We start from the raw sequence: 23,041 nt of genomic DNA, 5'->3' as shown, positions 1-23,041 counted from the left end.
GATAGACTTCTCTAATTCTCTACCTTAAGACAATATCCTTTTTATGTCAGCTCCCAACAGATTGATTGGCCTCCCCATTGCAGAACACGAAGAGAGCAGAAATGATCAAGGTTCACCACCCCAAGTGTACCATCATCAGAACACATAGCTCCAGATGAAAAACAAATGAAACATGAACTTCAAGGGCTCTTGTCGTTCAATTTCTTGCATTTAATTCCTCCAGAATGTTGGCATCTATCAGTTCAAAGGGGTGACTGCTGAATGGAAAATTGATGTAGCTACTTAACAGCATTTTGACGTAAATAGATGATAATGTTGATCCAATAGCAAGAATGTTGCCTATGTTTGAATCTAGGCATTACTAGAATACCCATTTCCATGGTGCTTAGCACTAAATTAGCAAATAGCTGTAACTAAAAAGCACATGTTCTATGCCTGTTGGAGGGCTTTTGTTTATTGCAGTTCTCTGAAACTTCAGTTCACTGACCTGAGGGCAAGCTGGAAAAACCCGGTACTGCTAATTTAAATCTTAATTGGAGTTAGAGGGAAATAAGATAACACTGTGGCATGCTCATTCCTGGAGTTACTCTACTGATACTCATTGAGTCACACCGATCAGAGATGAACTCTGCCATTGTTTCTGCATGAAGAAGTCCACTATATCCAGCAAAACCACAAGCAGTTTAGAACAAGTACACGACGAAAACAAAGACAATAGTTCAAAAGGTTTTAAAGACATGCGTAGCTGTCACCCCAAAGTTATGCTTGATATGTTGCCATTGCGTCATTATCTGTACACAGATATTTGGACACCTAGACATATGAATGAAGGTCGCACACAGTTATTATCATACTATCAAGGGGTTATCCACTCTTCACCTTCTTTGCACACCATTTGAAGAATGTAGCACCACCATAAATAGTTGGCACCCTGGTTTTACAGATACAAACAGCTGTAATGCGACACAGAGTGACTTACACTGATGTTACTACAACAGTATTGTGCATAAAGCAGCTGGGGCCCATTCAGTTAGCTATGTTTGTTTATTGAATAGACAAGGATACATAGTAGTATCTGTTTGGAAAGGACTGAAGCCAATAGGTTGTATTGACTGTAGTACTTTCCTAACAAGTTATTACCAGGTTTTGGGAGAGTTCAGTTGTAACAAGGCATAGTGGTGGATCTAGGATTTGAGTTTGAGAAGGGAGCTGAGCTTTTAACTGATGCAGGTCTTCCTTCTACTTTCTCTCTGCCATTCTTCCAGGAAATGTTGAAAACTTATCCATGAAATTGTCTGGTTTTTCTGTGCCATAGTTTCAGAAATCCAGAAAAGGTCCATGGAGTGTATCAGATCTATTATTTGTTTATCTTGCAGCCACTTATATTTTTCTTTTTATTTTGGCAGAGTTAAATATAAGTAGAGCATAACTGAGAGCACTAGCAGAACTAGAGTTTATTGGTTGGAAATCAAGCGTGTCTGGGTACTACAGTTTCCCTACCCATCAAGTACAGCCACAGAATTATACTCTATGTAAAAATACCCCCACAGTCTCTACAGTATGATGGCTCTCTGGATATACAGAGTTGGTGGCCTCACGGGAAAAGGCCCAGAGGAGGCAGGAATTGTTAAATCCTCACATTATTCAGGCCAACCAGGAAGTCTTGAGGGTCCAGGCACACTGAAGCTGTGGTCGGTGGGGCCAAGGCATGGGAAGTTGCAATAAAGACAGTACAACCATATTGGGTTACTGATTACAGATGTCAGCATGTTTTGGCACAGACACTGGGTGTGTATCAACCAGCTCGTCTGCTGGTTAAGTATTTGGCAGGGTTAACAGAGGTTAAAGATCACTCTATGACATACATCAAATTGGGGCAACCCCACCAAGATTAACTGTTTGAGAGTGCTATGGCCCATCAGCTCCCATCTGCGCATCCAGACAGAAGGAACCCCTCTGGATCCTTCTAATGGGATACCCCAACCCCACCTTGACTAAGGATCCAACCCAATACCTCATCCGCCATCAAGTTGTAGCAGTTGTTATGAGGAAGAACTGACATCCTTCCCAAGCTGCACCAAAAAGCCCGAAGGCCACCCAGCACTGCTGAGGCTGCGCCGAATGGCAACCACCACTTCCCTCCAGCAATGGAGAATCCTGACTCAGCCGCAGGATTGTGCTAAGATTCCTCCCTGCAGTGTTTTGATCCATGTTCCTGGGTGCTTGTGCAAATTGGCAATCTTTAAGGGGGAGAAACAACCTGAGAACTGCTGCAAGCTGCTAGAAAGCAGAAATGTACTAACACGTTTGTGCCACTTAGGGGAAAAAACAAAAAAAACCAGCTTATTCGGAATCACAAATGTGGTGGCGAGGATTTTGAAAAGTTCCCTAGTCAGCTGTTACCTGTAAGGCAAGGGTGGATATCTTTGTTAGATGCTAGATGAGAGACTTTTGGAGCCCTAACGGCTGAGTGTTTTGAACACCTCTTTATATTTCGCTCATATTTAGGATTAGGTCTTTTTAAAGACCTAAACACACACATACCAGTTAACACAGTTAAACATGCATACTGCAAACCTGAGGTGACCTGAACACTCTGAGCTGGGGAAAATACCCTTTCCTTGTTACAGCTTTTTCAAGGTTATTTTGCAAGAGAGGAAGTGAAGAGTTAGGGCAAAACAGTGTCTCTTTGTCCATGCTCATGCCCATGATTCAAAAATATCTCCACGCTTCTTGTCATTTTAAAATGGGCTTTGCAATTAAAGCGGAGTGGCTCTAGGATCCTGACATACAGTTCTTTCATTCCTATCCCTTTCAACGTTTTTAACACAGCTTCTGTTTCCATGTTGTCAATGGTCTTTTCATAGTACACAATGTTTCATAATATTTGGCAGACTTATCCAAAACCTGATTCACTGTCTGCTTGTGATCCCTAGGTCAGGAATTACTCCAGACATAAAGTTCCCCAAAGGGTAAAACAAATTATTGCAATTAAGATTCAACAGGAAAAGATAAAGAAAAAAAAGTAATTCATCCATCCACATTCATAAGATTTAAACTCAGCATTCACATTTTCGGGCAATTTCCCACAAAAAAAATGTTGCATTGTAATTTATCCACTTTGAAGATTAAAGTAGGCTTATTACTAATAAATAAATAAATCAGACATCGTAGGGGATCACAGGAACAAATTTAAAGGCACAGAGAACCAGAGTGAAACTTTATAATGAGCCTTGTATGTTCTTTCCTGCAGCTGCTGGGAACAAAAAATAAAATAAAATGCAATTAAACATCCTCCCATAACAGGCTGCTCTTATGAACATTAAAACATGTAGGCAGACTAGCAAATTATGCAAATGTCCTGAAATAAACTGTACTACGTACTGAAAACTGGGCATGGGGCTGAAACAGAGCCAGATGCAAAATAGTGGTTTTGGAAGGCAGACATACACCGAGAGAAATAGTTGCCTCTGAAAACATGGCCAGGGACAGTCTTTCAAATTTCAGCGGTGCCCTGTGCAAGGCCAAAATTCAACACCCTCCCTCACCTCCCATTCTGCTCAGTTCACTACATCATAGCTGCAATGCCCTGCAACACCCATAGGTTTAAGCACCCAGTGCGAGAGAACCAGTTGCACTGCCCTAAATCCACCTCTGACATGACCGAGACCAAGAATTTGTTTTTGGTTTCAGAACTAGGCTCACAGTCCTGTCACACAAAAATCTATGCCTGGTTTCTTACCCAAGGCCACCTCTTTCATATCTGCAAATTCCAGACCAATTACCCGCAAAACACTTGGGGATATTTAAGCGATTCCCTTTTCCTTGTGGTAAAACCACAGCAGCTATCCTTCTGCAATTTGGCAAGATTCGGGTGCTCGAAATGGGCACATGAAAAGGAAAAAGGTTTCCTTTAAGTAAAAATACAAACTTTAAAGGCACCTAGTACAAAGCCCTTGGAGCTATTTGCCTGTAATTCAGCCAGCATTATCCATTATGTGGGGGTTGGTATACCTGCAAAGGTGATCCACTTCTCTCAAAAGTGGGGGGAAGTATGGATGTGTGCGAAGCATCAAGAGCTTAAAATCTTGTTGGCACCATTCTATCAACCTTACAAAGCAATCCTATGCATGCCTACTGAGAAGTATGTCCCACTGAAGTGAATAGGACTTAGTCCCAGATAGGTGTGTATAGGATTGCAGGCTAAAACACTTTAGAATCCCACTGATTTCAATATGAGCGTTCAAACATACGTTTAAGTTTGAGATTGATGTATATTCTACCCAAAGATGCCAAACTTTGGCACAATTGTGACATTCATTTGTTTAGTTTTGAGTTGCATTTCTACCATTAAGATATTTAGCTCAGTACAAGTATGTCATGTGTGAGATTAACAATGAATTGAAAATCCATGGAATTAGGCCTCTTTTTAAGTCTGCTTTACACACACACACACACACACAGAGAGAGAGAGAGAGAGAGAGAGAGATGCACACATTGGCAAAGGATTGTGCTGTGAATCATCACTTCATTGTTTCTTTGTCTGGCACTATGTATGGGGTGCTTTTGTTGTAAAATGTTTTACATTTTAAATAGATTTGACTTTAGTTTTATTTGCAGTGAGTTGTTGGGGCATAATGGAACATTGGAACAAATACGATGGCTATTGGATACTTGAGCGCTTAATGTTAAAAAACATCAAGCGGGGAAATGCTTTTATTTTGGATATAACTTAATGATTGCCAAAGCAGGACACAATTGGTTGGTCTGAACTTTCTAAATGACTGTTTCATAATGGCTAGTTTCATAATGCGAATCCATTTTGGATTATCTGACCGAAGATAAGACTTCAATGGACTTACAGTATCAGCCACCACTTTACCACTGCCACAAAAGGGAATTGGAATTAATTGGATTATGTTAGTCTCCACCCGCTGATTGTAGAAAAGTCTCAAACTGTAACTATTTCAAACAGACCATATCTCTCATCAACCAAGGGATTTGCACTTCAACTTGCCACTAAGGCTTAATTTCTTTGCTATGCTCTCCTTTGGTTTGGAAGAGGTCACTGAAATACTTTATTCAAGTTTATTCACATTGATAGGGCAACTCTCTTCATTACTTTAAACTACTTTATGTAGCAGCTATGCTTCTCTTTATCTTTTGGGAAGCTCAGCTTTCACTTCCTTTCAGATTTGACACTGTGGCTGGGATGGGTCCCTTATGTGCTGTGCTAGTTTGGCAGGGTGAGGAGCCGGGAGAGATTTGAGAGAGGGATGGTGCTGGAGTTTGCTAACGGCATTTTCACAAGTGACACTATATGGCCACTTCTTATGACGCTTTCTGTATGCTGAGTACAAAAGTTAGTCATTCTATATTTACTTTTTTGAAAAGGCAGGATACAAATATAACCAATTAATAATGATGGTGATTAAAGATTTGGTTAAACATTAGTGCACATCCCATTATGTAGAGCTGACCCTTAAAATTTCACGAATTCTAACCAAGTCCACTCCATGTAAGTGTCTTACCACCCACCAGGAAACAACAATTTTTTCTCCGGATGCTCAATGTTTTGAGGGGAAATTGTGTGGTCTAACATGGCAGGCTATATGAGATGCTTAGGTAAAATCATATCTGTCTGTCTATCTATCTATCTATCTATCTATCATCTATCTCTATAAAATTCAAAACCTATGGAATTATTTAAGTCCTATTAAATAATACCTATCAGGGCATGCCAAAATCTCACAGGTTTAAGAGCAAGCAATACTTTCCTGATGGTTATATTGTAATTTGTTGTAGCTATTCCTCAGTTGCGGCCCACAGAGATAATTTGTGGTGCGCACACCCACACACCCCCTAACATGTAGAGGGTCAATATATAAGGTTTTACTCAGTGACAGAGTGATCACCATCTTTGGAAGTGATGACCTCCTTTCCCCCATGTTAGACTAGATACTGACAAGGTAAGGGAGCAGAGCTTGGATTTTCCTTGTCACACATGCTTGAATTATCTGGAACAATATGTTCCATAAGCTTCTTTTTGGTGCACCTGACCTCTTTCTGAATTGTCTAGGCTGCTCTGTGAAGAACTGGTTGGAAGGAATTCATGGCTCTTTGTACCTTTGTTCTGAAAGGTTCTCCTGATGTTATTATCACAGGAGCTGCTGCGATGTGGTTACTTACTCCGATATGAGGTACCTCCCAACTGGTCATTTGGGAGGGATTCATGATGTAAGTCCTTCCTTATCCAGTACTTCCCCAGTTTCCAGGGGACATATGTGGACAGCCGCTGCCTCCCTGACTCCTCCCATAGGATCACAAAATTTCTGATATTACCTTTGCAGTGTTGGAAGCAGCTGTGCTGGAGAAGCTTTTACACCACAAAGCTAATATCAGATGACTATATAAGAATCACTTTTTTACCAGATAAAGCACCAGTAGGGAAACGTTACTCTACTTCTGCGATGGCTAGTCATATATGTATTTCCACATATTTTACAGTGGTACCTCAGGTTAAGTACTTAATTCGTTCCAGAGGTCCGTTCTTAACCTGAAACTGTTCTTAAGCTGAAGCACCACTTTGGCTAATGGGGCCTCCTGCTGTGCCGCCGGAGCACGATTTCTGTTCTTATCCTGAAGCAAAGTTCTTAACCTGAAGCACTATTTCTGGGTTAGCGGAGTGTGTAACCTGGTGTATGTAACCTGAAGCGTATGTAACCCAAGATACCACTGTATACCAGAAACAGAAACATCTTTCCAATACTTTAAGATAGTGGTGTGGACATCCCAATATTATCTGTGGTCAAAATGCTTCTGACCAGAGACAAATGTGGGACACAAAAAGTAGTGCATATCCCTTTAAAGAACCTAATTCTCTGAACCAGTGTGGTATGGCAGCCTGAAGACAGCCATAACTGCAGATGGCTAGAAGGTTGTTTTTTTAGCATCCAAGGACCAAGTGACTCAAGAGACCAAGACCAAGTCTTATAAAGGTGCTGACTGTGGTGTGATTTCTCATTTTAAGGAATTTATCACCTGGGCATACACTAGGCTATTTATCCTCAGAGTTCTCATTCTTGCTAGTCTAGACTACAAGCCTCCCAAACACAATAGGCTATGTCTTTCTTCTTATTTGGCGATCACTCATAGCTAAGTAAAACTGTCTTCCATAAACATGGTTTAACAATGAGTCCGTGTTGAAGCAATGATTCTTCAACATCTACTTCGTTGGACTGGTCATGTTGTGCGGATGCCTGATGATCGTCTTCCAAAGCAATTACTCTATTCTGAGCTTAAAAATGGAAAGCATAATGCTGGAGGTCAACAAAAGAGGTTTAAAGACTGTCTCAAGGCAAATCTTTAAAAATGCAGTATAAACACTAACAACTAGGAAACACTGGACTGCAAGCACTCCAGGCGGAGTACAGCCTTTACCAAAGGTGCCAAGGGCTTTGAAGACACTTGAACTCAGGACGCAAGCGAGAAACGTGCTAAGAGGAAGGCACGCTTGGCAAATCCACACCATGATCAACTCCCACCCAGAAACCAATGTCCCCACTGTGGAAGGATGTGTGGATCCAGAATTGGTTCCATAGACCAACTTTCTGCTATTTTACAGCCATTGTTTGCCTCTAGACATAAACACTCACTATGTGGAATTATTCCATTGAAGACAAAAATGGCATTGCATGCAGCTCTATCTGCATTTCCCCATATTAATTTATAAGTACAGGTATCCATGGAATTACTGCAATAAAGTGAAAACTTGTTGCATTTCCTTTTAACGACTGGTTATGCAAACTCACCCTTGGTATCTGTGACTGCTGCAATCCACATTTTGATGCTGTGTTTCATATCTCATAGTAGTGTGTAGCAAATATTGAAGTTTATTTCCCCTACCTCTTATGCAATATTGCATCCTGAGAAAGGACCTGGTCCTATTTTGATGCAACTGTACCTGCACCTGTTTTTGTAAATGGAATTCATCTACTATTGGAACTTTCATTTGAACCATCAACCTGAAATACGGAAGCCACTGATGTGAGGGCAATCACACTAAAAGTATCTGGACCATTTATATACAAGTGGCATTAGAATTTCATTCTTATTAATCTAGTTTATTTGTTTAATTACACATCATATGAAAACTATGAATTTCATGAAATGTAGTAGAAGAAAACACACTTTTTAATATATTGTGCAAATCTGAGCTGCAAATTGCATGATAAATAAGTTGTCTTTCTTAAGTTTTGTGGGCAAGTCTCCCACCTACTGATGGATTTGAACAGGAACACCCATAGATCTCGAAAATGATTGATCAAAATTTGAAGAGATTGAATATTGCAATTGCTTTGGGTAGTATTAAACGTGAACTGAGATTTATACTTCCTTTTGGGTACAGAATTCTAAGCTAAGTTTTGAAGCAAGCAGACAACAAAGCAAATGACAAGAAAGATAGCATCTGCTTTTCTGTCTATTCAAGCTGAGGTTTTTCATTCTAAATGCAAGCAATGTTTCCGAAGTTAACATAATTAACTCACAACAATCCTGGAACATCATAATATGGATACAGATGGAAATTCAAAGCTTTAAAAATGTCATATAACTGCAACAGGATTACCATTTCTTATAAAAGAACAAATCTGAATACTAATCAAAACAGGTGTTTTTATTTCAAACACTTCTGAACGCTGTGAAATTACCAGCAGGGTTATTTATGTATTAGCTGGCTATGAAGCATTCATTCATTTTTTTAAAAAAAAAAACCTATGATCTGTAATAACATCAAAGTGATAAGATTAAAAAATATGACATTGAACATTGCTTCCTGAAGAAAAGACCAGGAGTTCAATTGCTCGGTAATTTCTGTAGGACTACTTGAGAGATCCTTCTAATTGTTAATCCCCTCCAACTATTGATTCATGTTATTAATTATATTTAAACACAAACAGTAAGGCTCATAGGAATGTTGCCCTTCTGACGGTCCACTAACACCATCCAACAATTTGCTTAGAGAAAATATTTTTAAAATATTAAATATCAAGGAGGAAACACCATCGAAATGTTAAAATGGCAGAGAAAAGTGGGTGGAATTACTCCCACTGCTTAACATGTTATCGTTTTTTTGTGGTGTTCATAATAGCTGGAGCCTTTCTAGGCACGATCTTTCATATTAATCTAGCGTTGCATAAAATTCTGGGTAACAGGTCTAGGGGTCAAGCATCATTCATCATTAGTTGAAGTGACATTTGCAACCCTACACACAGCAGCTGCATGAAAGGAGAGAAAAAGGTATTCTTAGGAAGGACAGGGGGAAGAAAACAACCCAAGCACTATCTGGCGACAAGAAAACAAGGTGCCACTATGTCAGCATGGTAATGCGCTTAAATTCGGTGATGTCATTCTTCCATAACCTTAAGAGTCACAAGGCACAAGGCAGCTGCATTCCTGAACTTAGTAGTTCTGGTGCAGATAAGTAATGACTGGATGTAAATGAATTACATTAGTGTGGCTGTGAACACAGCTCTGTGCATCTAAATGATGATTTATATCAGGATCCTATCTTGGGTCCCCCCCACCCCCCGCTTTTAAAAGAGTGTTCTGCTTGTTAACAAGGAAGCCCTTGTTCTCACACCATCCTCTAGGCATAATAGGTTCTGGGAAGCTATAGCAGATAGCTTTTGAGTCTGAGACTGCAAGACAGCGTTCCAGGACTTTACAGCAGAACAACTTGGATGAAATAGACTTCTAAAGACTATTAACTAACAAATAATAATAAAAGTTCCCCTCCCTCTCCTGCCCTCTGCTGCATGGCTTGCTTCCTACCAAACATTAAGACGAGACCGGGAAATGCAAGGATGTAAAATGGATCTGTAATCATCAGCACAGAAAATATACATTTGTACTAAATGGCTAATACTTCACCAGTCCTTTTGATATTACAAGTACATTTTAAAGCAATATATATTTTATTTTGCAGTGGCATTTGATTATGTGAAAAATGTGATCTCTTCAGAATTATACACATTTTCATATCAGACTCATTAAAACAGCATGCTGATTTTGTGGGTTAGGGTGGAGGTCTGAACTCCCCCCTTCTGAAGATTGAGGTTTTACATTGAGCCCTATAGTACACTACACTGCATATGATTATGTCTGAACTGTATTTAATTGATTTGTGCAATTCATAATTATGACATAATTCATTATGTGCCTTAAAGCGTAATGTGATTTAATTGTATCTTGATGGACAGAAAACAATCTCATTAATTTTACAAGGAGAATTCTAACCCTGTTTATCTGAAATTTCTATAACAATATTGACAGAATGTCATGGCTGAGAATTTATGCATAGCTATACATAGGTAAAGGTAACTGCTTTTGACACAATTTAATCACATACAACAATCTACAGGATCACTGGGACTATGGCTTCAACCTAAAGCTACTTTCTTGGAAGAAAGTCACATTGAAATCAATTGAGCTTGCTTCCTAATAAACATTGTTAGAACTGAACTGAACTGAAATTTATAAATTTAATAATATATAGCTCTTGGTTCAGAAATGTACACCAGAAAAATCAAACTTACAAGTTACACCCTTTCTCTCACCCCCTGCCACTCCCCAAAAGTTAAGAAGTCACCATCTTCTGCTGAAAGAAATTTTAGTGGAAAGTATGCATTTCCTGGGTCTTGCATTCCATTGGAACAAAAACCCTTCTATTGATTCAATGAGGGTTCTGTCTACAGAACAATGATAGCTTTGACCCCTTGAAATGTCCTATTGCTGTTATTTTCCTCACTTGGTCTTAAAGGTAGGTCATTCAACGCTGGTTAGACACGTAACTAGCTACGATAAATGATGACTTTTTATCAGTAAAGAACACATCAAATCATACATAGGTGCCTCTACATTAAGTGCCTCGGGATTGACCATAATGTTATTTTTTAATCTTTTGGTTTGGGGTCTTCCTATAGAATTAATAGAAAATATAGCAAGTAGTAACGGCAGAGTGTTTGCGGGGGGAAATGCAACAGTAGCAGAAGGATTATTGGGAGCTACAGGCTCCTTATAAAGATTGTTTCTTCTCCATACCTATTGTACCAAAAATGTGTATATCTGTAAGTGGGAGAAGTCTAGCAGAATCTTTGGTCTATGCACCACACCTGAGCTCTGAAATGAACTCAATTAACTCAAGTGTACACAGCCAACTACAATCTAAGTTCAATTATGGAGAAACTTTGAAGAGAGAAGGCATGCATCCTTCCACATTAGCAGTCATTGCATTCTGTGTCAGTTAATGTTTTAACCTAAGGACCACTTCTTGGGTAATTTAGGTAATAGCAAAACAGCATAAAACAACAGAGGTGCTGCCAAATCCCATCCAAACAAATTGTTCACCAGATCTGAGATTTCTTTTGTTCAAACATACAGTGGACTCTAGAATTGCCATGGAAATCATCTCTGCACTTCTAAATATTTATTTATTTGTTATTCATTTCATAGACAATCTTTTATCCCAAAGGATCTCATGACAGTGCACAAAATAGCATAAGATCAGCATGTTAAACACAGAGTATTAGTTAAAACAATTCAACCATCGAAAGAGTTCAGTAGCATTTTTAAAGTTGTATCCAGCCTCTAGCCCTCACCCAAAAGCCAAAGTGAAAAGGAAGTTCTATAATTGCGGCACAATCTCCAGGAAGGTCCGACTCTCTTACATAACCATATAGCAGGCTATACCTTTTGATGAGAATTGCGTGTTTATAAGTTATATGAATTAATTGATAGATACATCAATTTGCCATTTTCATTTTTGTAATGACTGGATGTAGATGACATTAGTGTGTCTGTAGTCTAGATACCTGGCACTGCTGGATGACATCTCCAAGTACAGCACCTTTTAATGACTACTTATGGACCACCACCATTGGGTGCCTCAGAAACTTCTAAATTGCTGGAGAAAATAATTGGATATTTGCAGAAAACTAAACATGTAATAGCTGTTTATAAATGTTTATTAGAATGTTGCGAATTGGACAGTCAAAATCTTAGAGATGAATGGAATAGAGAGTTGGAGTGTTTCATTCAGCTCAATCAATGGAAAGTTGCTTTAGAAAAATGAGAATGATTCAACAGAGGTAGATATTTTGGGTATTTTGGACTCCACAGCACCTTTATAGGAAGAAACTGGCTAGTTCAGATAGATGTTGTTACATCACCAATGCTGAAAATATCTCTTTGAGGTATATGATATGGGGATGTCCTGTGGTGTCTTCTATTTGGTCAGAAATTATTGTTTGTTTTAACTTTGTCTTGGAGAAATCCTTGACATTTAAGAATGCTTGCACATTCTTAAATTATTTCCCTGTGATGGACATCTAAAGGGGATTCTATGAGCCCATAAATGATAAGACTACCGTATTTTTCGCCCTATAAGACGCACTTTTTCCCCTCCAAAAATGAAGGGGAAATGTGGGTGCGTCTTATGGGGCGAATGCAGGCTTTCGCTGAAGCCTGGAGAGCGAGAGCGGTAGGTGCGCACCGACCCCTCTCGCTCTCCAGGCTTCGCGGACCTCTCGGCAAGCAGCGGGAACGCTTCTGCTGCTTGGGGAGAGTTGCCTGCATCCCGAAGCCAGCGCGCGCTGATGTCAGTGCGTCCAGGCTTCGCGGATCTCTCCTCAAGCAGCGGGAACACTCCCACTGCTTGGGGAGAGTTGCCTGCATCCCGAAGCCAGCGCGCGCTGATCTCAGCGCGTCCAGGCTTCGCGGATCTCTCCTCAAGCACCGGGTGTGCGAGGCTTGGGGCGGCAGCCTGTCGCCCGAAGCACGGGGAGCCCTCCGGAGGGCTCCCCCTGCTTCGGGCGAGTGTCTGCAAGCCTCGCGCGCCCGGCAGGAGGTCCTGCCGGATGCGCGAGGCTTGGGGTGGCAGCCTGTCGCCCGAAGCACAGGGAGCCCTTCGGAGAGCTCCCCTTGCTTTGGGCGAGTGTCTGCAAGCCTCGCGCACCCGGCAGGAGGTCCCACCGGGTGCGCGAGGCTTGGGGCGGCAGCCTGTCGCCCGAAGCACGGGGAGCCCTTCGGAGAGCTCCCCTTGCTTTGGGCGAGTGTCTGCAAGCCTCGCGCACCTGGCAGGAGGTCCCACCGGGTGCGCGAGGCTTGGGGCGGCAACCTGTTGCCCGAAGCACGGGGAGCCCTTCGGAGAGCTCCCCTTGCTTTGGGCGAATGTCTGCAAGCCTCGCGCACCCGGCAGGAGGTCCCACCGGGTGCGCGAGGCTTGGGGCGGCAGCCTGTCACCCCGAAGCACGGGGAGCCCTCCGGAGGGCTTCCCCTGCTTCGGGCAGGTGAGCGCAAGGCTTGGGGCGGCAGCCAGGGCTGGGGGGGGGGAAGAATATTTTTTTTAAATTCATCCCCCCCCCAAAAAATGAGGTGCGTCTTATGGGCCAGTGCGCCTTATAGGACAAAAAATACGGTAATACTGCTGGACTGGAAGGACAAGCATCCACCATCTACTAATCAGCAGTCTAAAGATCTCACTGCTCTTTTTACATCTGAAGGCATGGCTTATAACTGTCAATTTCATTTCGTCAAATTTCATTTGACTATTTCATTTGACTTAGGAATGCTTATACATTTAAATTGATGGGAAAATGTTATAGTTAGTGACAGCTGGTGATGTTTTATCTTTTTCTGTTATATTTGCAAATGAATATTCTTCAAAAAAAAGGGGGAAAGGAAAAAATAAATAAATTGCAGCTGGGCAGAGCAACCCTATGGATCACTTGCAGTGTGTTGGGGGCAGGGAGCAGCCACCACATCCATTGTTCAATCAGTTCCTTATAGCCAGGGCCAAGGATAGAAGGGCACATATTCTTTATTTGGTCTCACTGCAATGGGGGCCATTGGCAATGGGAGTGGAACTGTTTACATTAACCCTAGTTTGGCATAGATCTGTGCTATCCCAAAGGACATGTTGTGGAAATGATGGAACTGGCTGTAGCCATGCCTGCCCTGACATGTCCCACATGCACAAATGTACAGTTTACCATTCACATATCACTGGACCTCCAATCCTGTGGCTGTCCATCTCCTCCAGTGAAGCAGCTCTGGGGGGGGGGGAGGAGTCCCTAAGGGTTCCTAACCAACCTCAAGGTAGGGATGACATGACTCTCTGACTCTGTGTATTACTATTTGTCATAATATTCTGATATGTTTAATATATTGTAGTCCCAGAATGCTGGCTGAATTGTTTGAATGCAGTCAAGGAATAAAGAACAGATTCCCCACTCAGTCTTACATGAGAACTGATGTGGTCCTCTAGAAAGTATATTGAACTAAGTGGTCTTGGGCATGTGACTTTTTCCACATTAGTTCCCTATCTGTAAAATTGATATAATAATGACTTACAGTGTTGCAAAAATGAATAAGATTATTAAGACTGCTATGTAAAGGCAGAGCCGGTAAATACCCCCTCCCCAAGCATGTATATCCATCCATCATGCTAATATATGAATACTTGTTACATTCCTATTTATGTTTTATTATTGTGCACAGTTCTCTGTTTTTCCCCCTGGAGGTTTTCAATATGAGACTGATAGAATAGCTATAATAAGATTTGCTGTAATTCTTGAAAAGTATTCCCCCTCCCCCGTATAAACCTTGGCAATTTCCTTTAAAGAGATATAAGTGTGCCCTTTAAGAGCTGAATATGAAAGTTTACCCAAAGAGGCAAAGTCCAAAAGAAAACAACAATGAAAATTCATTTAAACAGGTTCCCCTTCTTTTCCGTTTCTTTTTTTGCATCTGGGGAGTTTTTACGGTCTTTCAAATCCTCGAGTTCTTTCAATCAGAAGATGCCTTAAAGGGACAGAAGGGCTTAAAATATGCTCCATCCGTCCCTAGTTGAGAAAGATACATAGAAAGGGAGGAAAAGTCAAACAACAATACAAAAAGCATTAATGCAGAGAACAGTGGGGTCTCTTCCCTAATTTGACTTTCTCTACAGGTGGTCTGCAGCTGTATCCAAACAGGTTACAGTGTTGCCTTCTCATGAGGACTACAACAAAGTGGTGTCTGTATTCTAAAGAATACATTTCATTTAGTGGCACAGAATGATTCAGGTCTAAAAATAAGGGGTTGGAGGGAGGGAGAGAAAGCCTTTTCCAGTATAGCCTGAGGTAACTGCCTGCACCAGCAGAAGACAGTAGCGCTCTTGTTTCACTGCTGTGCATGAAGATAAAGGATATCAGAAATCTACTTCACATGACTCACTGAGGCCTACTGCCAGCCCATAGCTGATTCATTTTGTTTGTATCCATTTATACTCAATTGACAAGAGCAAAAGACTAGACCAAATCAATAAGTGATATTCTGTGTGTGTGTGTGTGTTTTCCATTGGCTCTCTGAGGTAAATCAAGTGAGCCTTCAAGACTGACATTTCCTTTTGTAGCGCTGAATGTCAGAATCCGCACTACAAACCTGAGAAGTGACAAGGGAAGCACATTTAGCAACAGCTTTTGGCATTTACCGTATTTTTCGCTCTATAGCATGCACCCGACCATAACACGCGCGTAGTTTTTAGAGGAGGAAAATCCGTAGGCATGCCACCCAAAGGCATTTCCTCCATAACACGCACAGACATTTCCCCTTACTTTCTAGGAGGAAAAAAGTGAGTGTTATGGTGCAAAAAATACAGTAATTCTTGACCTCTAATGGAGAGAGGGTATGAATAAGTTCTAGTACAACTGACACCTCCAAGAACTGTGGTTTCAGCTTGCTACACTTCCGAAAGCTACAAGCAATAGCACTGAAGACCAATAAAACTTTCAAAAGCTACAAGCAATAATACTGAAGACCAATAAAACATAGTATGAGACCATGCCTCTTTTCAAGGAGTTGTAAGCAACATGGCTGACTGTATATTTCTCTACCAAATGCTTAAATGTCTATTGCCAGATGACACTGGAATAAGCTCTAGGAGTTTATCTCTTTGCACATCAGGGGAATTGAAGTTTGTAGATAAGCCCATGATGATGAATTTTTTCAGTCAGAATAAGGTAGATGAGGGATGCATGGTTTCTAATTAGGAATCCTAAATGAAAAATTGCCTTCAGATTTTCAAGTAGGTTGTTTAAAGAAACACAGAAAACACACACAAATAAACAACATTTGGGAAAATGGCTAGAAACAGAGGACAGAACGAAAGAAACCAGATACAGCTTAAATAAAAACTGTTTTAGTCAACAAAGTATAATCCAGGGCTTCCACATTGCAACACTTTTGTGCAACATCCCCAAACAACATTGCCACAGATGTCAGGATATGCACCTTTAGAATCCATTGCAAAGAAAGAGGCTACATGGATATAAATAGCAACGGCCAACTAGTGGAATTGCAAGACAAATCTGCTTTAAAACTGAAACAGAACCCAGACATTTATGCAATAAGAAAGGCAACAGAAAACAACACTATCAAGTGCAGGATAACAACAACTTGACGGCCCTGACATATCAGTGCCACACAAATTTTGTGAAAACAGATCAGGATGATTGTTCAATACACTTTGGAAGAGACCCAGAGCTCTTGAAAGCACAGAGTAGATTCTCCCATGAGCAACATTTCAGGGGCCACATGCACAAAAATGAAGAATTTCAAATCGTATGGAGAATTAAGTCAAAAGAGAACAGCTCTTAAACAAAAGGAGGAGGAGTTAAAAGGAGTTAGGGTGTTTACTTGGCCAGGACTTCTGTATTAATGCACAGATCCCTTTTCCTATCATGTGTAATCTTAGAAGAAAGAAGCTTAATATGACTTTGTCCATTTAGGGTGTGAGTCTTCAAAGACCTGCTCCCTTCCTTGCAGCCCGTTTCCCTTCTGGCCTGGAAGGGCAGGGCTCTGACTGACTCCAGATACAAAAGCTGTGGCTGCTTAAAGGTAAAGGTACCCCTGCCCGAACGGGCCAGTCTTGACAGACTCTGGGGTTTGTGCGCCCATCTCACATCTATTGGCCGGGGGCCAGCGCTGTCCGAAGACACTTCCGGGTCACGTGGCCAGCGTGACAACGCTGCTCTGGCGAGCCAGAGCCGCACACGGAACGCCGTTTACCTTCCCGCTGGTAAGCGGTACCTATTTATCTACTTGCCCCCGGGGGTGCTTTCGAACTGCTAGGTGGGCAGGCGCTGGGACCGAGCAGCGGGAGCGCACCCCGCCGCGGGGATTCGAACCGCCGACCTTTCGATCGGCAAGCCCTAGGCGCTGGCTGCTTAGAATCATAAAAAATCATGCTGAATAGACTCTTGGGTTGGGGTACTGTTTAGCATTTTGTTTCTTCTGTTGTTGCTGCTATTATACCTGAAGGAGCGTCTCCACACCCATCATTCAGCCCGAACAATGAGGTCCAGCTCCGAGGGCCTTCTGGAGGTTCCCTCACTGTGAGAAGCGAAGTTACAGGGAACCAGGCTGAGGGCCTTCTTGGTGGTGGCATTTGCTCTATGGAACAGCCTCCCATCAGATATCAAGGAAATAAACAGCTATCTGACTTTTAGAAGACATCTGAAAGCAGCCCTGTTTAGGGAAGTTTTTAATTTCTTGTATCTTTATTTTTGATCTTATTATGATTTATGTGGACATTGCTCAGTTTGACTGTGCACTTTTTGATGTGTTTTATTTATTGTTTATGACTTGTTTTGCTATGTTTATAATTATGGCATTTTTTTTTCTTGTAAGCCACCTTGGGCATGGTTTTAATGATGTATCTATGCATGTTGAAACATATAGCCAGCCAATGGATCTAGTTAGGAGATTTGTGACATGAAAGTTACACATATATGTATATGCAAATAAGGTTTTTAAACAAAGACCTTGGGTGTTGTCTTGATGTTTGCGCAGAATATGACAACATCTAAATAAACCTTCAAAGCTGAGGTGATTTTGCAACAGAATATCCAAAGGTCGCTGAAGAAGAAACACTGTAATTTGATATTGTGTGGTGCGGTGGTGCTGAGAATATGTATATATTAATTGTGAAAATATCTAAGTATACTTGATATATGGGTATGGTTAGAAAAGGAATACTGGGACCTTGCAATAATGGAAAAGATGGCATGTTCAGTCATAAGAACATAAGAGGGCCCATCTGTCCACATCTCCTGTTCTCACAGTGGCCAACCAGATGCCTATGGGAAGCTCACAACCAAAACCTGTAATTAACTTCCCCTGCCATCAGTGGGAAGGGGAGTCTGAGGATGAACTTCATTCCCAATCTGAATCTAGACACAACCCTAGAGTCCAAGTCAAGGTGGAAAGCTCTATTCAGAAATCAAACACACCAGGCTTGTTGAATATGAGTAAAAAAGAACAGGAAATGGTCTAGTATATTCATACTCTCAAACACACATGACAAACTTCAATGAAACTCTTCTCTATCTGAGATTAACAGATGTTCCCCATTTTTCTCTATCTCAGCAATTTAAACTACTATCTTCAGTTTTCAAGCCTAAGATACATTATTATAGGATACATCATAATGATATACTGTATGTTCATATACAGTATCCCATACAATGACTAGTTGATTTATAATTCAGATCCAATAAAGGGGAAAATTGGTTTTAACTGATGATCAGTGAAATAATAAATGCATTAAAATGTTTGAAAAGAACATCCTTTTCTAGCAGTCATGGTGACATAATAAAATTAAATATGGATATCAGATAATGACCGTTATTATTAGGCAAGGGAATATAAATGGGGTTTGGAAGGCAATCGTGTAGATCAAATAAAGCCAAAGAACAATGAACAAATAAAGAAAATAAGCTTATAGAAATTAAACAAAGTTTAAAATTTTGTGAAGTGTGTATAAAATAGAAATATAATGCTACTGATTTTGTTCTATACTCTGAATTAGCTCCAATGTGAGAGTTGTTGTTGAAAACTCCACCATGTATATTGTATTGACAGTGCAATGTATTATATTATCTATTTTACTGTGTGGTGTAATCCATGTGCTGGGCAAATTCTGAACTCTTCAACCATTTTTTAGCCTGAAAAAACACCTGGGAGATACAGAATACTAAGTGGATTCAGAACTACATGAAAAATATTCAGCTGAATGACAGTATACATCAGGAGTAGGGAAATGGATCTGGCTAGTGGGTCAGATCCTTACTTCCCCCATGGATCAACTTTGACAAGTCAGGTGGGTCAGTCACATGACCTAATTATGGCATTAGGTGACTAGCCTACAAAATATCCTCTAAAATAGGATAGTCATGACTATCCTATCATGAAAGATTTATCTGAGAAACCTTTTGGTCATGAAGAGTATCTTACTGCAATCTTATGGTCCCTGGCAGGGTGTCCAGGAGCCATAGGACAAATTTTATATTCCTCTCCAGTGTTGGAGATGGAGGTCCTAACTCTGGAGAGGAATATTCAATGTCAGATTTTCACTGGCAAAGCCCCCCCCAAATCTCTCCTTCCCTCTTTCTTCCCATTTCCCCAAATGGGATGGAGAAAGGGGGTGGGGTTAAAACACAGAAACAAATGGAGGAATCATTCTTTTGCCCTGCCACCTAAAGCCCATATATGGTGGTCAGCTGCCTTTGGATTTCATCACACACCCCATTTTAGGGCTACAGAACTGAACACATAAATTTGTGTATAGTACAAATCCCTATCCATGTACTCAGTTATTTTCACAAATTTTATACCTTCCATTTGTTACTTATCTAGGCAGAACGTAATGAAATTCAAAGCATCTTATAATGACGAGAACAACATTTAAAAAGGTGGATATGGTTTATGTACAAGATCTTATAACAAGATCAGTACTTAATTCAAGCCCAAACTTGTTATCAAATATAAAGAGATTTCTGCAATATTTTATGGCACAGTAGAAGAGAGGATTTTAGGACATCCACACTTGGTTTATAGACTAGTTGGTACTGGCTGGAAGGCAGGGGCAGAATGATCTCCCAGCAGTAGAGTTGTTACTGTCTACTGGGAGCAAGGCGACGAGGATGCTGGTGCTCTGTGGGAATGGCACTGGGAGAGCAGAATTGGCTTCCTGCTGGCTGCTATTGAAGCCACTGTTTTCCAATACTTTATTTCCACTGGTCAGACATACTTTGTTTATTTTCTATTTTTGTATGCCACACTATAACCAAGTTCTCCAGGCACCTTATTTCCCAGTCTGCTAATATTTCAATTTATTAAGGAGGAGGTAAAAGCCCAAGGAGAACCTCAGCACATTGTACTGAAAGAGAATCAGAAACCGGAAGTGAAAATTAACACCAGCGTTTCCAATATATAACACCTGCCCTTTCATACTATGTTTTGAAATGAGACTGGATTTATTGGTGTACTGGAGATAATGCAGCAAAGGAAAGAAGGTACGCCTTATTCACTTGATTGTGGAATAAACTAAAATAAATACATCCTAACTTTTATTGCACTGTCTCCTTCAGAAATATTTGATAACTACAGCCACTGATCATACCACTGGTTTAGTTATAAGTGTTTAATCCGTCAGTACTAGAATGCCAATGATTTCCTGGTAAATCTACTTGATATTGGAACCTACCTTCCTTTACTTTACTAAGGGTGCAATATATATCTAGTTTCCTAGGAATAAGCCCCAGTGAATTCATTTGGGTTACATTTGAATAGAGATGTCTAGCATCGTGCTGCAAAGCAACATTTATTTTGAAAAGTATTAATATGAAGTGTACACACAAGCTGGTGTCAAATGTATTGCTCTGATTTCCTTTGGACCACATCAGTGAGGCTGGGTGGGTGGGTGGTTTGTCTTCTGGGCAGCCCAGGACCTCCATACACACTGCTCAAGCTTGTACCCCAGGGAGGTCACTTCACCCCTGCTAACACAGTGGTTTGACTTCACCGCTGGAGGCGCACTCACTGGCTCTTGAGACAGACGAGCCTCTTGAATTTGCACAGCATCACATTTCTACATGTGTACACCCATATATTATAGGCATGCCCAGGTGTTCACCTGAATACATGATAGGTTTAACAATTAAGTGTGGTAGTAAAGGTAAAGGTAAAGGTAAAGGGACCCCTGATCATTAGGTCCAGTCGTGACTGACTCTGGGGTTGCGGCGCTCATCTTGCTTTATTGGCCGAGGGAGCCGGCGTACAGCTTCCAGGTCATGTGGCCAGCATGACTAAGCTGCTTCTGGCGAACCAGAGCAGTGCATGGAAATGCCATTTACCTTCCCGCCGGAGCAGTACTTATTTATCTACTTGCACTTTGATGTGCTTTCGAACTGCTAGGTTGGCAGGAGCAGGGACCGAGAAACGGGAGCTCACCCCGTCACAGGGATTTGAACTGCCGACCTTCTGATTGGCAAGTCCTAGGCTCTGTGGGTTAACCCACAGTGCCACCCACGTCCCATTAAGTGTGGTAGGGGCATGTATATAAGCTCCACCTCCAGTGCCCCTTGCCATGTGGGCTCCTCTTCAGACCTTTGAGCATTTAGGGTTCAGCTGAATGCAATTAGAAACCTTCCTGCAGTGAGGAGCCCTGTCTTATCATAAGGAGTCTTATCTGAGAGTTGGAACCCTCTTCAGACATCTGCAATTAATGAACAAAGATCTGAAGAAGAGTTGGGGAAGAGTTTAACCCTTTCTGTGTTCAGGCAAAAGCCTGAAGACATTGTCTGTTCTTGGACACCATTTTCCTTTATAATCACATTTCAGAGGCAATCTCACATTTTCTGGTAACATTTTGGAAACCTATAAAAAATGCCCCTTCATGATTTTAACAAGATTGACGCATGTCACCCTGTGTTCTCAAATCTAAAATTACTTTGCAAAAAAATAAATATGAAAATTGGCAAGAAATTGATCCATCAAACACTTCCCTTCTTTTTATAAATTAGATGGTCAAGATGTTAACTTTGATTACATCTATTATCTGAACACTGGAATGATAGCATAAAATTGCCTAGATATTCCCGCCTTTAGATTTTTATTTAAGTAATAGCACTTAATACAAATGGAAATATTTGGTTGAATTGTAATATTTTTTTTAAAAAAACTATACATTAGTTACTAGTTGATGCTCTCAAAGCACCAGTCAACAAGGATTTTGGTAATTCCTGAAAAAGGTTGCTTTATATCAGTACCTTGTTTCATTATGCATGTTCTTTATTAAATGATAATATTAAAGAATGTCAGACAAAGAAGAATAGTTACCAAAATTCCTTCTATGTGATACTATCAGTTGTCTCTGTGCCTTATCATTTTGGTATTGTTTTCAAATTGCAGCCGTTTTTATATTCATAATTTATTTAAGTGGCTGCACCAGCGTTCCAATCCATTTGTCAATTGGTAATTTATAAGCTATCGTAAACATTGTTCAATCAGCAGATCATATTTACTCTGAGAAAAGACTATTACATGTCATGGAATGATTTTTGCACACATACACACACACAGGAGAGTTCTTTCTGATATGTTATTATTTCTTTGTTTGCTGAGGCTACATACATCAGTAACTAAATGCCACTGCGAATTTCTATGCCTCCTTCATCAATCAAAATGGATCAATTAAAGACTAGTGAAACTAGATCAAAACTCCAAAGCTGTATGGTCATATTACCACTTACATTATTACTAAAAAGCCACATCTATATTCAAAACTGAGATACTATAACCCCTTTGTCATTTTCCAATAAAAAAAGCCCATACCAAATAGGCAGAGCACACCGTAATTAGCAGCTGGCAGAGAAAGCTGTAAATCTGTATGAGTTCTGAACGATTTGCTTACATTGTTGCTTTGTTGACAAATGATGCTGTACATGTTAATGTTCCTGAAATGTCCCCATTGCACCTGACGTGCCAATAAATGCCAGCCAGCTGTATGAATTATGGAAATAAGATTTTTGTTTATGAAGGTATCCCAGACATTTATTTTACTGCATGCCTCTTGACAGATTTAATGTCTGGAGTTACATTGAGAAGATATTTGCTACCTGACAGAATGGATAATGAAAACTTTAGAGCCCCCCTTTTCTTA

The 23,041-nt window shown here is 40.7% G+C and overlaps 1 protein-coding gene across 15 annotated transcripts in view; it reads right to left on the bottom strand.

The window, feature by feature from the left end:
* ARHGAP15 (Rho GTPase activating protein 15) overlaps positions 1–23,041 on the bottom strand; it is a 376,884-nt gene that overhangs the window by 69,117 nt on the left and 284,726 nt on the right. The gene's annotated exons all lie outside the window — the stretch shown is intronic.

Source organism: Podarcis vaucheri (genome assembly GCF_965113315.1).
Source record: "Podarcis vaucheri genome assembly, chromosome: 1".
NCBI classification, from domain to species: domain Eukaryota; kingdom Metazoa; phylum Chordata; class Lepidosauria; order Squamata; family Lacertidae; genus Podarcis; species Podarcis vaucheri.
Note: the sequence above shows the minus strand (reverse complement) of the source record. Positions and strands in the feature narration are given on the sequence as shown.